Here is a 12,219-nt window from a genome sequence, read left to right as displayed (position 1 = left end):
AGGTAGATCCAAAGCATAACGTAGGCAAGAATGTTTCCAATAATTTGGTGATCATGATTAACGTACTTTTTGACGTGAAAAGAAGATAAATCTAAATTCAAAAAAAAAAGAAAAAAAAAAAACAGAGAAAAAGAAAAGAAAAGGATCGTAATATAATTAAACATTTAATAAAAAAAAAAAAGAAGAAGAATATTTCTCATATACATTTTTTCATAATCCATTAAATTATACATTATTATTTCACAAATTTTCTAAATAAATTAAACGTCAAACAAATTAATAAAGCTTACCTGTTCGAATAATGCAATAATTATCATAAAACTGATGAAACAAACGTAAATCATATATTTAAACGATCCTTGATATTTCCATAATCCAAGAATTCTAAATAATAAACGATTATAAGTATAATACTCGTTGTCGATATAATCATCCTCCGTCAAATCCATACTTCCGTTTGTTTGGACTTCTTAACATCGACTGACAACGAACTATAGATTTCAACTAAAACTTCATTAAATATTCCAATTAAAAGTAACATCTATTAATCGTTAAATAATTCAATTTGATTATACCTTTGGAAAATTATCTTTCAATCATCTAATCCAAATAACATTTGTATTTATACTTGAATAATTTTTCCTATGGAATTAAACATCTGTTTTATTTCCCGATTATTATTTCATCCCCTATATTACATTGTAAAATATTCCATCCCTTTTTCTTGCAAGCGCATGCGCGTTGCGTACCCAATCCACCCGCTTGCCACCCTTCCCCTCCCTCCCCCTACCACGGATCATCCCATTCTCACGCAGTACATTTCCGTCGCTCGAACGTGACGGACGTGTCCTTGAGTTCAGCAAAAAAAAGAAAAAAAAAAAAAAAAAAAAAATGAACCCTTAAGTTATTACATTTAAATTATTACAAGTCAGTATTATATTTCTATCAATTGAACGTTAACATGTGTAATAATAATTAATGATCTTTCAATTTTTAATATTATATATAAAACGTATGTTCGTATGTTCGGATAATACGCAGGGTGAGTTATTTAATATAGAACAAAATGTTATTATTTTTTTTCGATTGAATATATTGTTAAAACAATTGTTAAACTATTTCAAAAAGGGAAATTATTTTGTAACAGTTAACGAAATATTTTATCGGTATAGTTTATTTTTCAATATTATAAGATATTATCTTTAAACGAAAATATTGAATAATTTTTATTTTCTTTTTTTATTTCTTTCCTTCTTTCTTTCCTTTATTGTTCGATAATTCCAATTACTTTAGTTTTTTTTTTCTTTCTAAATTTAAAAGAAAAAAAAAAAAAAAAGAAAATTATAAATAATAAGAAAATTTGTAAATAATTGTGTAAATATAATTTAATAAATAAAAAAAAAAAAAAAAAGGAATTATGAAAAAATAATTACTGATTAATGCTATTTTATAATTACTGATTGATGCAAATCTTTTTTTATTATTTCTTCAAAATTAGAAAAAAAAAAATATATATATATATATTTACGAAGTGAATTAGACGTCTGTTGTTAGGTTTTATTTTGAAAGTATATACATATATATATATATATATATATATATATATTTTTTCTAAACAATAATTTCTTTATCTTCCCTTATAGTTTAACATTTCATTATAAAAATGCATCATATAAGTTTGCACAAAGGTAAATCAATAATGTTCTTATAATTATCATTCACGTATTTTATAATATCAAATTATAATAATTACATAATTGTTAATTTATTAAAAAAAAAAAAAAAATGATTCAATCAATTAATGATTCAATTAATAATTTTCTTAAAATTAATAGACATTTAACAATCATCGAGAATAACGTTATAGTCTTTAATTATTATAATATCATTTGCACGTTAACAATTATATAACAAATGTACGTTCGATGTTAATATCGATCGAAACGATTGTTCGCTTTTTTTTGTGTTTTCTTTTTTGTTTTTTTTTTTTCTTTTCTTCTTTTTTTCGTGCAAACAGATCTACAGGGTGAGTCATTTAAAAACAGCGTTATTTGAAGTTTTTCATAGGTGACGATATTTTTCGAAAATATTTGAACGATTCTTATCGATAAATATTGAAAATGTTGAAAGTGTTTTCTTTTTGTTTTTTTTTTTTTTTTTTTTGTTTTTTTTTTCTTTTTTTGGTGAATATCATTTTCCTTTTTACATGACCTGCAGATCATTATTATTAAAAATAAATCCTAAGAATATTTTCCAATTAAAGAATGTCATCGTCTAATGTAACAAAATGATTGGATCACGATCTATTTTGAAATAAGTATAAATAATTTAGCATGATTGTAAAACAATTGTGTCCTTTTCTTTTTTTGCGTTTTTTTTTCTTTTCGTTATTTTTTTTTTTTTTTATTCTCTCAAATCAAAATAGATCATATCATAAAATGAATGTTCCAAAAATTTGATTAGAATTTCACGATGATATTATTTAATTGGACGTAAAAAATTTCAAAACTACTAATGATCCTTTGAATCGATGAAACAAAAAAAAAAAAAAGAAGGGGTGGGGAGAGAATTAAAATGATGTATTTCAAATTCTAAATGTTATTGCAATATTTTCTTTTCGATCGTGATTCATTGAAAAATTATTTCGATCAATATGAAAAATTGATGAACGAGACGATTTAATAAAGAAAATTTGATAATCAGTAAAAGTTTATTAATAAATGTTAACATATAAATAAGTGTTAACTCGTTTTTCTTTTCGTTTTTTTTTCTTTTTTCTTTTTTATTTCTTTTTCCTCTTCTTTTCTTTTCTTTTCTTTTTTTCTTTTTCTCTCCTTTTTTAAGAATGAAAATTTTCTCGGCTAATTAAATATTTGGCCTATTAAAAAATACTACAATTGTACTATATTTCCGTTCATATAAAGTTCATATATAGTTCATATATTATATATTATCATTCGTTAAATTTGTTTTAAATTATAGAATACCATAGCGAATGAAAATGACGAGCGCATTATCTGTTGAGAAAGATTTGTATTAGTATAAAATAATTACCAAAAAAAAAAAAAAAAAAAATATATATTTATATTTGTTTTTTTTTCTCTATTTATTAAATAAAATAAATTTTACCATAGCAAACAAATAATGGGATATTTCTTTCATTCCTTCGACCGTAAGATTACATTGTCTCATGCTTTTCATTATCAAAAAGAGCAATACTTTTTGCGTTTTCAATGATAAAACATAGAACGGTATCTGACGACTGAAAAAATTAATTAATTACATATAATACGTACATATATATATATATATATATATATATGTACAGTGAGCATAGAAAGTATTCATACAGCAGTGAATTTAAACAAAAACTATGTAGAACATTATTGATAACAATAACTTGATAAAAATGTTGATAAAATGTTAACAAAAAAAAAAAGAAAATATATATATATATATATTTTTAGAAATCATTAAAATGAATACTATTAAAGAATAATTATTCATTTATATTTATTACGAAAATATTAACGAATTTTCAAAAATTATCAATATATGTATATGATAATATGTTTATATAAAATGTACATACGTAGCACATAAAATGTATCGGAATTGCGCGTTGCGTGATTTATGGAATTTTTCTTTTTTTTTTTTTTTTTTTTTTTTTTCATACATATATTTTATTATTATTTCTGAAGTTTCGAAGAATATACTTTAATATATTATTTTGAAGTAAAAAAAAAAAAAAAAAAAAAAAAAAAAAAATGATTTATTCCGTACGAATGACGGACCATTCAAAAACCTTGATATCGTGCGGTGCACAAATTGACAAATCACAATTGCACAAATTGACAAATCACAATTGTACAAATTGACAAATCGCAATTGCACAAATTGTGAAATTATTTGAAGATGTGACAGTACTCGGGTTAAAGTATATTAATCCGTATGAAAAAAAAAGAAAAAAAAAAATTACAGATTATAAATTCAGAAGAAGAAGGAGAAGAAGAAAAAGGACAAAAATGAAAAAAAGAAGAAGGAAAAAAATTATGAAGAAGTAAACAAATATTTACAATGCCAGTGATACGTCGATGCTGTTGTCAATTAATTTTTGTCCAAAATGAAAGTATGCATATATACAGAATAACGATGCAACGATGTAACACATATTTGTCAATCTTTCGATATTAGTTAGATCAAAAGAAAGTATCTGGAGTATCTAAAAACAAAAAAGAAAAGAAGAAAAAAAAACAAATAAAAAAAACAAAAAAAAAAAAGAAAGAAAACAAAATTTTAACATTTATCTTAACTTGTCCTACATCAACATGATTAATAATAATAATTGAAATATTTCACAAGTCTTATATCTCTTTTATCTTTTTCGAATGAATACTTGTTACTCACGTAAAAATAATCTATCATGATAAAAATCGTGGCCAGGAAAATTTCGAAGAGGTGGCTCCTTTCATAAAACGCTTTAATTAAATTGACAAATCTTGAAATAAAAGAAAAAAAACGATAAAAAAAAAAATTTCGATACATACATACATAAATATATATATATATATATATATATATTAGGTTGGAAACTATGAAACGGGCGTTTTTGTTTAGTTATTTATTTTCATTCAACGCCCGTTTCATAGTTTCCAACCTAATATATATATACATATATATACATATATATATATAATTTTTCATCAAACATAAATTATATCGACGATTGATTCGATAGAAAAAAAAAAAAAGAAGAAAATTTGTTTTAATAAAATTATTATACAAACTCGATCGTGTTGTTATAAAATTTTATGATATCGATTATCCATTCATTTTCCTCAATTAATTCAGTTTTCATGCTTGATTGATAAGAATAATGTGATTCCTTTTTAAATCTTTCATTTACTCTCCATCTGTAACAAAACTTCATGATTATTACAAGCTTACACACACACACACACACACACGCACATATATATATATATATATGAATTGATTTTTGAATTGACAATTTTTCCATTACACAATATCTCAATGAATTTCATCGTAATTGATTACTTACACGATAATATTAAAAAGTGCACATGCATGCTGTATAACTGCTATGAACATCGAATAATTAGCAATTCCAACTGTACAAAGTGTGGTTATATTAATCCATTGCATTAAAAGTTCCATATAATATAACATTTGAGTTTTAACGCCATAAGAAATTGGTAATAATAATTCGGTTTCATTTATGGCACCATAAATGTATCGTATGTTACATAACAACGATGGAAATATCAAAAATGCTATGTAAAGATAGAAACATACTGAAATGTAAGGGTGAAAATAAACAAAAACAAACGAACGAACAAACAAACAAAAAAAAAACGAAAAGAAAAAGAAAAAAAAAAGAGAGAGAAAGAAATAAATATGGATTAATTATTATATAATGAATATTTATCGGGGATACAATTTTTTATTTTATATTGCCAACTTGCAATAGTAATCGTGCACAGTCTGCTCAGTCGGGAAAATTTTTTCAATATTATTAATTCGGCCTTAGTCGTTAGATCGTCCCAATCGCATTTGATACGGTGCATAATTTGTTTCATCTGAAAGATATACGTACTTTTACGAATTGATTAATTGTAATATTCTAATGAATAATTTATAATTGGAAAGAGGGAAGGAAAGGTGGTGAAAAAGGTGGAGCTGTGGATGAAAGGAAAGAAGTAGAAGAAGGAGGAAAATTTTTTTTTTTTTTTAAATATATTTTCAATCAAATACGAACAATTACGCCGTTCAATAATAAATTGTAATAACAAGATCCAAAGCATAAAGTTGGCAATGTAATTTCCAATAATTTAATGATCGATATTATATGTCCTTTTGACGTCAAAAGCGTATAAATCTGAAAAGTTAAATAACCAACGATATTTTTATATTAAATGAAGCTTTAAGAAAAAAAAAAAAAAAAGAAAAAAAAAAAGAAAAAAAAAGGGGGGGGATCAATATTGTTCGAAAACTATAATCAATTGAAATAATTCACAAATTCAATGATATTTACCTGTTGATATAATCCAATGGCTATCAAAATATTAATCGTACAAACGTAAAAGAATTGCTTAAGCGATCTCTGATATTCCCATAAACCGAGAATTCGAAAAAATCGACAATTGTAAACATAATACTCTTGATCGATATAATCTTCCCCTTTCAATGTCATATTTCCGTCTGTTACAGTTTTCTAACATCGACTAACTTCAAATACCATACATTTGTCGAAATTCATTAAATATTCTTATCGTTCGTGTTCGTCTAATAATACGTTTTAATAATTCAATTCTATAAACATCTACAAAAATTCTCATGCAATTGATACTTAGATAATATTTATAAGATTCTATACCTACTTTATATCGACTAACAATATTATACAATTAAACATCTGTATCATTTTCCATCAATTATATTATTATTTTCCTTATTTCATTCTTGCCATTGTACTTCATCCCTTCTCTCGCGACGAGCGCATGCGCATTGCGTATCCACCCCCTTTAGAACGTCCCACGTTCTCACGCAGTACAGTTTTGTCACTCGAACGTGTCGGACGTGTCGTTGACTTCAGCAAACAAAAAAAAAAACAAAAAAAAATGAAGAAAAAAAAGAAAACAAGAAAAAAAAATAATCCGTGTTAATACTTAACACGTCAATTTTATATTTCAATATTATCTTGAATTTTTGAATATTTTTTTTTACAAGTGTGATAAATAATAATCGTTCAATGTTTAATATATATATATATATATATATATATATATCTAAACGAACGTAAGTATGTTCGAATAAATCACATAATACAGAACAGTGTTATTATTATTTTTTCAGAGAATATATTCAGAAAAATTGTTAACTTGTATCAGTGTGAATTTTTAATAACGAACAATATTTTTTATTAATCGAAATTTCAAGTTCATCGATATTTCCTCGAATAATAAGTACAGCATTCTTTTTCTTCCTTCTTTTTTTTCTTTTTTTCTTTTTTTTTTTGTTCTTTTTAATATTTTCAATTGCCGTAATTATTCTAAATTAATAAAATAATATAAATAATAATACAAAATTGCAAATGATTTAATTCGTATGAAATTGTACGAGTCAGTGAGTATTGATTATTGATGCTATTTTAAAAATCTACGCTATTCCTTTTTTTTTTTGTTGGATAAAAAATCGAAAAAAAATTTTTAAATATTGAATCTTGAATCTTGAAAATTTTTAAATATTGGTGCTTGAATTCATTGAATCATTGAAATCAATTGAACGATTTGAATCCTTGAATCGATCGTATGCTTGAATACTTTTTCCATCATTTTTCAAATTTTTACACTTCATCAAAAAAAAAAAAAAAAAAAAAAAAAAAAAAAATAGAAAATCAGATAATATAAATCCTCACATATATCGATAATGTGTTTTCTTTAATTTTATAAAATAACAATATTACATAATTATGTAATATTTTATTTAAAATGATAAATTAATTATTTTACTTTAAATAATTCAATCAATGATTCATACAATCAATAATATTAATGAAATTAATCGATAATGAAATTTATCAAAAAAAAAAAAAAAAAAAAAAAAAGAAAAAAAAAACGATAAATATTGCCTCTATGCAATATAAATCAAGAATTTGGAAAATAATATCTATTGAAAATAATTGTTTCCTGCGATTTATATTTTGGAAAAATAAAATATCACATTTACAATTGTATTCGTATACTAATCTATAATATTATACTCCAATAGATTCATTGTAAATTATAGAATACCATAGCGATAGAAAATGATGATCGCATTAACTATTAAAAAATATTTCGATTATTATAAATTTCTTAATGTTTCTTCATAAAGTATATACATTTATTCCTAAAATATTTTTTTTTTTTACCGAAGCAAACAAATCATTTGATACTTCTTTAACACCCGCCAATGATAAATAAGATATTCTCATGCTGCTCATTATTAAAAAGAGTAACATTTTTTTCGTTTTCGCTGATAACGAATAAAACGGTAAGTGACAGCTGTAAAAGAAATCAATTGATTATGTATATATATATATATATATATATATATATATATATATAATTTATATGTACATGAAATAATGTTGGATTTTTGAAAAAGAAAAAGATTCTTGTGTTTGTACAGAAATTCGTTCGACTTGATAAAAAAAAAAAAAGTCGAAGGTTTTCTTCCTTTTCTTTTTTTTTTTTGTTCCGCCAAATGAAAAAAAAAAAAATCCAATTCATGATTTCGTTCAATTCAAACCTTACAAGATATTTTTTATACAAATTTTCCTTCAGCTAATGCCATTGTGAGAATTTTCTACGAGGCATTTTTTTTTTTTTTTTTTTTTTTTTTTTTTTTATTCATAATATTAACCAAAAATCCACGCACGAAATTAATTGAATATATTATACTTACAATGCTTTAAACACATTCTCACTGTGATCAATTAATTTTTGTCCAAGATAATAATAAATGTATATCACGAAGAGTGACGCAATAACATAACAGATATTTGTCAATCCTTCAGTTCCAGTCAGATTAAAAGAAAATATCTGAAATATCTAAAAAGAAAAAAAAAAAAAAAAAAAAAAGAAAAAAGAAGATCAAGAAGAAAAAATTCAACGGAAATTCACTCCATTTCTCAATTATTATATTTCTTAACAAAAAAAAAGAGAACAAAAAAATTGAAAATTATTTTAACACGTATCCATACTTACGTAAAAAATGATCAATCATGATAACTCAAAAAAAAATATATTCAAAAAATATTATTCAAAAAATATTTATAAGAAAAAACAAAAATTGAAAATTATTTTAACACGTATCTATACTTACGTAAAAAATGATCAATCATGATTATTCAAAAAAAAATATATTCAAAAAATATTATTCAAAAAAATATTTATAAGAAAAAACAAAAATTGAAAATTATTTTAACACGTATCGATACTTACGTAAAAAATAACCAATCATGATTATTCAGAAGAAAATATATTCAAAAAATATTTATAAGAAAAAAAAAACAGAATTGAAAATTATTTTAACACGTATCCATACTTACGTAAAAATAATCAATCATGATGACTATCGATGCCAATAATATTTCGAACAGATAAACTGTTTCATAAAATGATCTTATCAAATTGACGAATCTTGATATAAAACAAAAAAAAAAGAAATAAATAAATAAATATTCTAACGTTAACTTAATTGCATAATTAATAAATCATATTAACACTTAATATATTATATAGATAGTAAAATGTGATACAAACTCGATTACGCTATTACGATATTTTACGATACCGATTAACCATTCACTGTCCTCGACTAAGTCAGTATTATAATTGGCATAATGGAAATTATGCGAACATTTTTTAAATCTTTCATAAACCCTCCATCTGTAATAGTTCGACGATATTCACAAAAAAAAAAAACAAAAAAAAACAAAAAAAAGCAAAAGAAAAAAATATTTCTCCTTTAATAATATTCTCAATGTTCATATTTAATACTTACTCGATTATGTTAAACAATGCACAGGTATGCTGTATAATTGCAACGAACATAGAATAATTAGCAATTCCCATTGTACACGTAACGAGAATAATTAAATATTGAATAAAAATTATATGATAATAATGTATTTTACTTTTCGTGAAATAATCAATATAAATTGGTAATATTAATTCACTTTGATTAATAGAACCAATATTATATTGAAATATACTTAACAACGATGGAAATATCAAAAGTATAATATATAGATAAAATGAAACTGTGAATATAAAAAGTAATAATTATATGACATAATAATATATTTCTTTAATTTAATTATAATAAAATTTTTCTTTCACATAACAACCAACCTGCTATCACTATTGTACAAGATCTACTTCTACTCGCATATTTTTTCAATATCATTAATTCCGGTTTATTCTCTAAATCATTCCAATCGCATTTCATGCGATAAAGAATTTTCTTCATCTAAAATTCATACGTAAATTGTATTAATTCGTTCATTAAAAAATAATACGTGCGCGTGTGTCGTTTATAATTGAACGAAGGAAAAAGGAATAAGGAAAAACAAAACAAAAAAAAAAAAAGAAAAAGAAGAAAAGAAAAAATAAATAAAATCATTGAAATATAACTATCAAGAAATACGAACAATTGTGCCATTGATTAAAAGATTGTAATAACATGACACAAAGCATATAAATGGCAATATATTTTCCAATAATTCGATGATAGATTTTAATTTTCGTTCGGACATCATCAGAGCATAAATCTAAAGACATACAACATCCATTATATTATTTGATATTTAATAGAATAAAATAAAATAAAAAAGAAAAAAAAAGAAAAGAAAAGAAAAAAAAAGAAAGTTAGCCTTATTCAAAATAATATAAAAGATAATATAATCCATAGAGAAATAATATAATACTTAACGATTTCAATTAATACAATGATTAATATAAAATTGATAAAACAAACGTAAATCAATTGTTTAGTTGACGTTTGATATTTCCATAATCCAAGAAATTTAAATAATAAAAGATTGTAAGTATAATACTCGTTGTCAATATAATCTTCCTCTTTCAAAAGCATACTTTCTTCTGTTATGACTGTTTAATGTCGACTGACCTCAACCCTTTACGTTTAATCAAACATCATCCCTTTAATCATTACTTTAATCATCTCTGATCTATTACAAAATTCTTTATAATTTTCAAAAACTGTTCAATGAATAATCGATATTTGTAAAATATTTATAAAATTCTATACCTTCTTTACATTGACGTTGCAGTATTATGCAATTAAACATCTGTCTCACTTCCCAACGATTATTTATTTCACTTTTCTTTTCTTTTCTTTTTTTTTCTTTTTTTTTTTTTTATACCCCATCCTTGCATTGTAAATTACTTCATCCCTTCACTCGCAAGCGCGTGCGCGTTGCGAGCTAAACCACCACCACCATCCTCCCCTCCCCTCCCCCCCCCCTCGCCCATCTTAACGCCCCATTTTTCCTCAGTTGACTTTTGTCACTCGAACGTGACGGACCGATTTTTTTTTTGGGCTTCAGCAAAACAAAAAAAAAAGAAAAAAAAAAGAAAAAAAGAAAAAAATTCAAATTATATTACTTAATCCGTCAGCAATTAAAAAATCCAAGGAATCGTTTGTACAGTCGGGGCAAACAATTGTGCAGGGTAAGTCGCTTGAAACTTGACAGCGTTAATTTTTATTCTAATAAATATGTCAAGATTTTTAATAAATCGTTATAATAAATTTTTAATAAATTGTCCAAGATAATTGTTTTAATAAATTTTTAATAAATTGTTCAAGATAACAATTGAACTGTTTCGATCTTTTATTTATTTTTCCCCAAGGATTTCATTGATATTTTTTTATACTTTTTTATTTTATTTCTTCTTTTTATTTCTTTTTTTTTCTTTTTTTTTTTTTTTTTTTTATGAAATCCATCAATTATTTTGTTTCGCAATTAATACATTTTTGATTTCTTCGTAAACAGATGAAAAAGAAGTATCGTCGAATGATGCTTAATACGCTGTGTATTTGGAAAAAAAAAAAAAAAAGAAAAGAAGTATTTACGCTGATTCGAGCAAATTTTAATAATCGTATCGTTTTATCGCTTGAAATTAAAAAAAAAGAAATAAAAATAAAAAAAAAACAAAAGAAGAAAAAATGTTTTGAATGGGAGGGGAAAAAGAGGGTGAATCAATAAATATTGACTATATATACACGACGATCGTATTTTTGCAATCATATATAAAATATAAAAATGAAAAAAAAAAAAAGAAAATAAAAGAAAATAAAAAAGAAAAAATGTTTTGAATGGGGGGGAAAAGAGGGTGAATCAATAAATATTGACTATATATACACGACGATCGTATTTTTGCAATCATATATAAAATATAAAAATGAAAAAAAAAAAAGAAAATAAAAGAAAATAAAAAAGAAAAAATGTTTTGAATGGGGGGGAAAAGAGGGTGAATCAATAAATATTGACTATATATACACGACGATCGTATTTTTGAAATCATATATAAAATATAAAAATAAAGAAAAAAAAAAGAAAAAGAATTATTCAATAATTATTATTCACGTATTAATTATGAATATAATTAATATAATTAATATTTGTATAAT

At 23.5% G+C, this 12,219-nt stretch overlaps 2 long non-coding RNA genes across 3 annotated transcripts in view; one reads left to right on the top strand and one right to left on the bottom strand.

Moving 5' to 3' along the window:
• LOC118446683 (uncharacterized) overlaps positions 1 to 12,219 on the top strand; it is a 136,920-nt gene that overhangs the window by 88,950 nt on the left and 35,751 nt on the right. The gene's annotated exons all lie outside the window — the stretch shown is intronic.
• Positions 2,910 to 4,172, bottom strand: LOC118446642 (uncharacterized). Its single transcript, XR_014983573.1, has 3 exons — positions 4,077 to 4,172; positions 3,130 to 3,262; positions 2,910 to 3,017 (listed from the first exon to the last, which is right to left on the bottom strand). It is a non-coding gene; the product is annotated as an uncharacterized LOC118446642 (long non-coding RNA).

This window comes from Vespa mandarinia, chromosome 25 (assembly GCF_050613455.1).
Source record: "Vespa mandarinia isolate Hongniang chromosome 25, ASM5061345v1, whole genome shotgun sequence".
NCBI lineage: Eukaryota > Metazoa > Arthropoda > Insecta > Hymenoptera > Vespidae > Vespa > Vespa mandarinia.
This window is presented reverse-complemented; position numbering and strand designations above follow the sequence as displayed.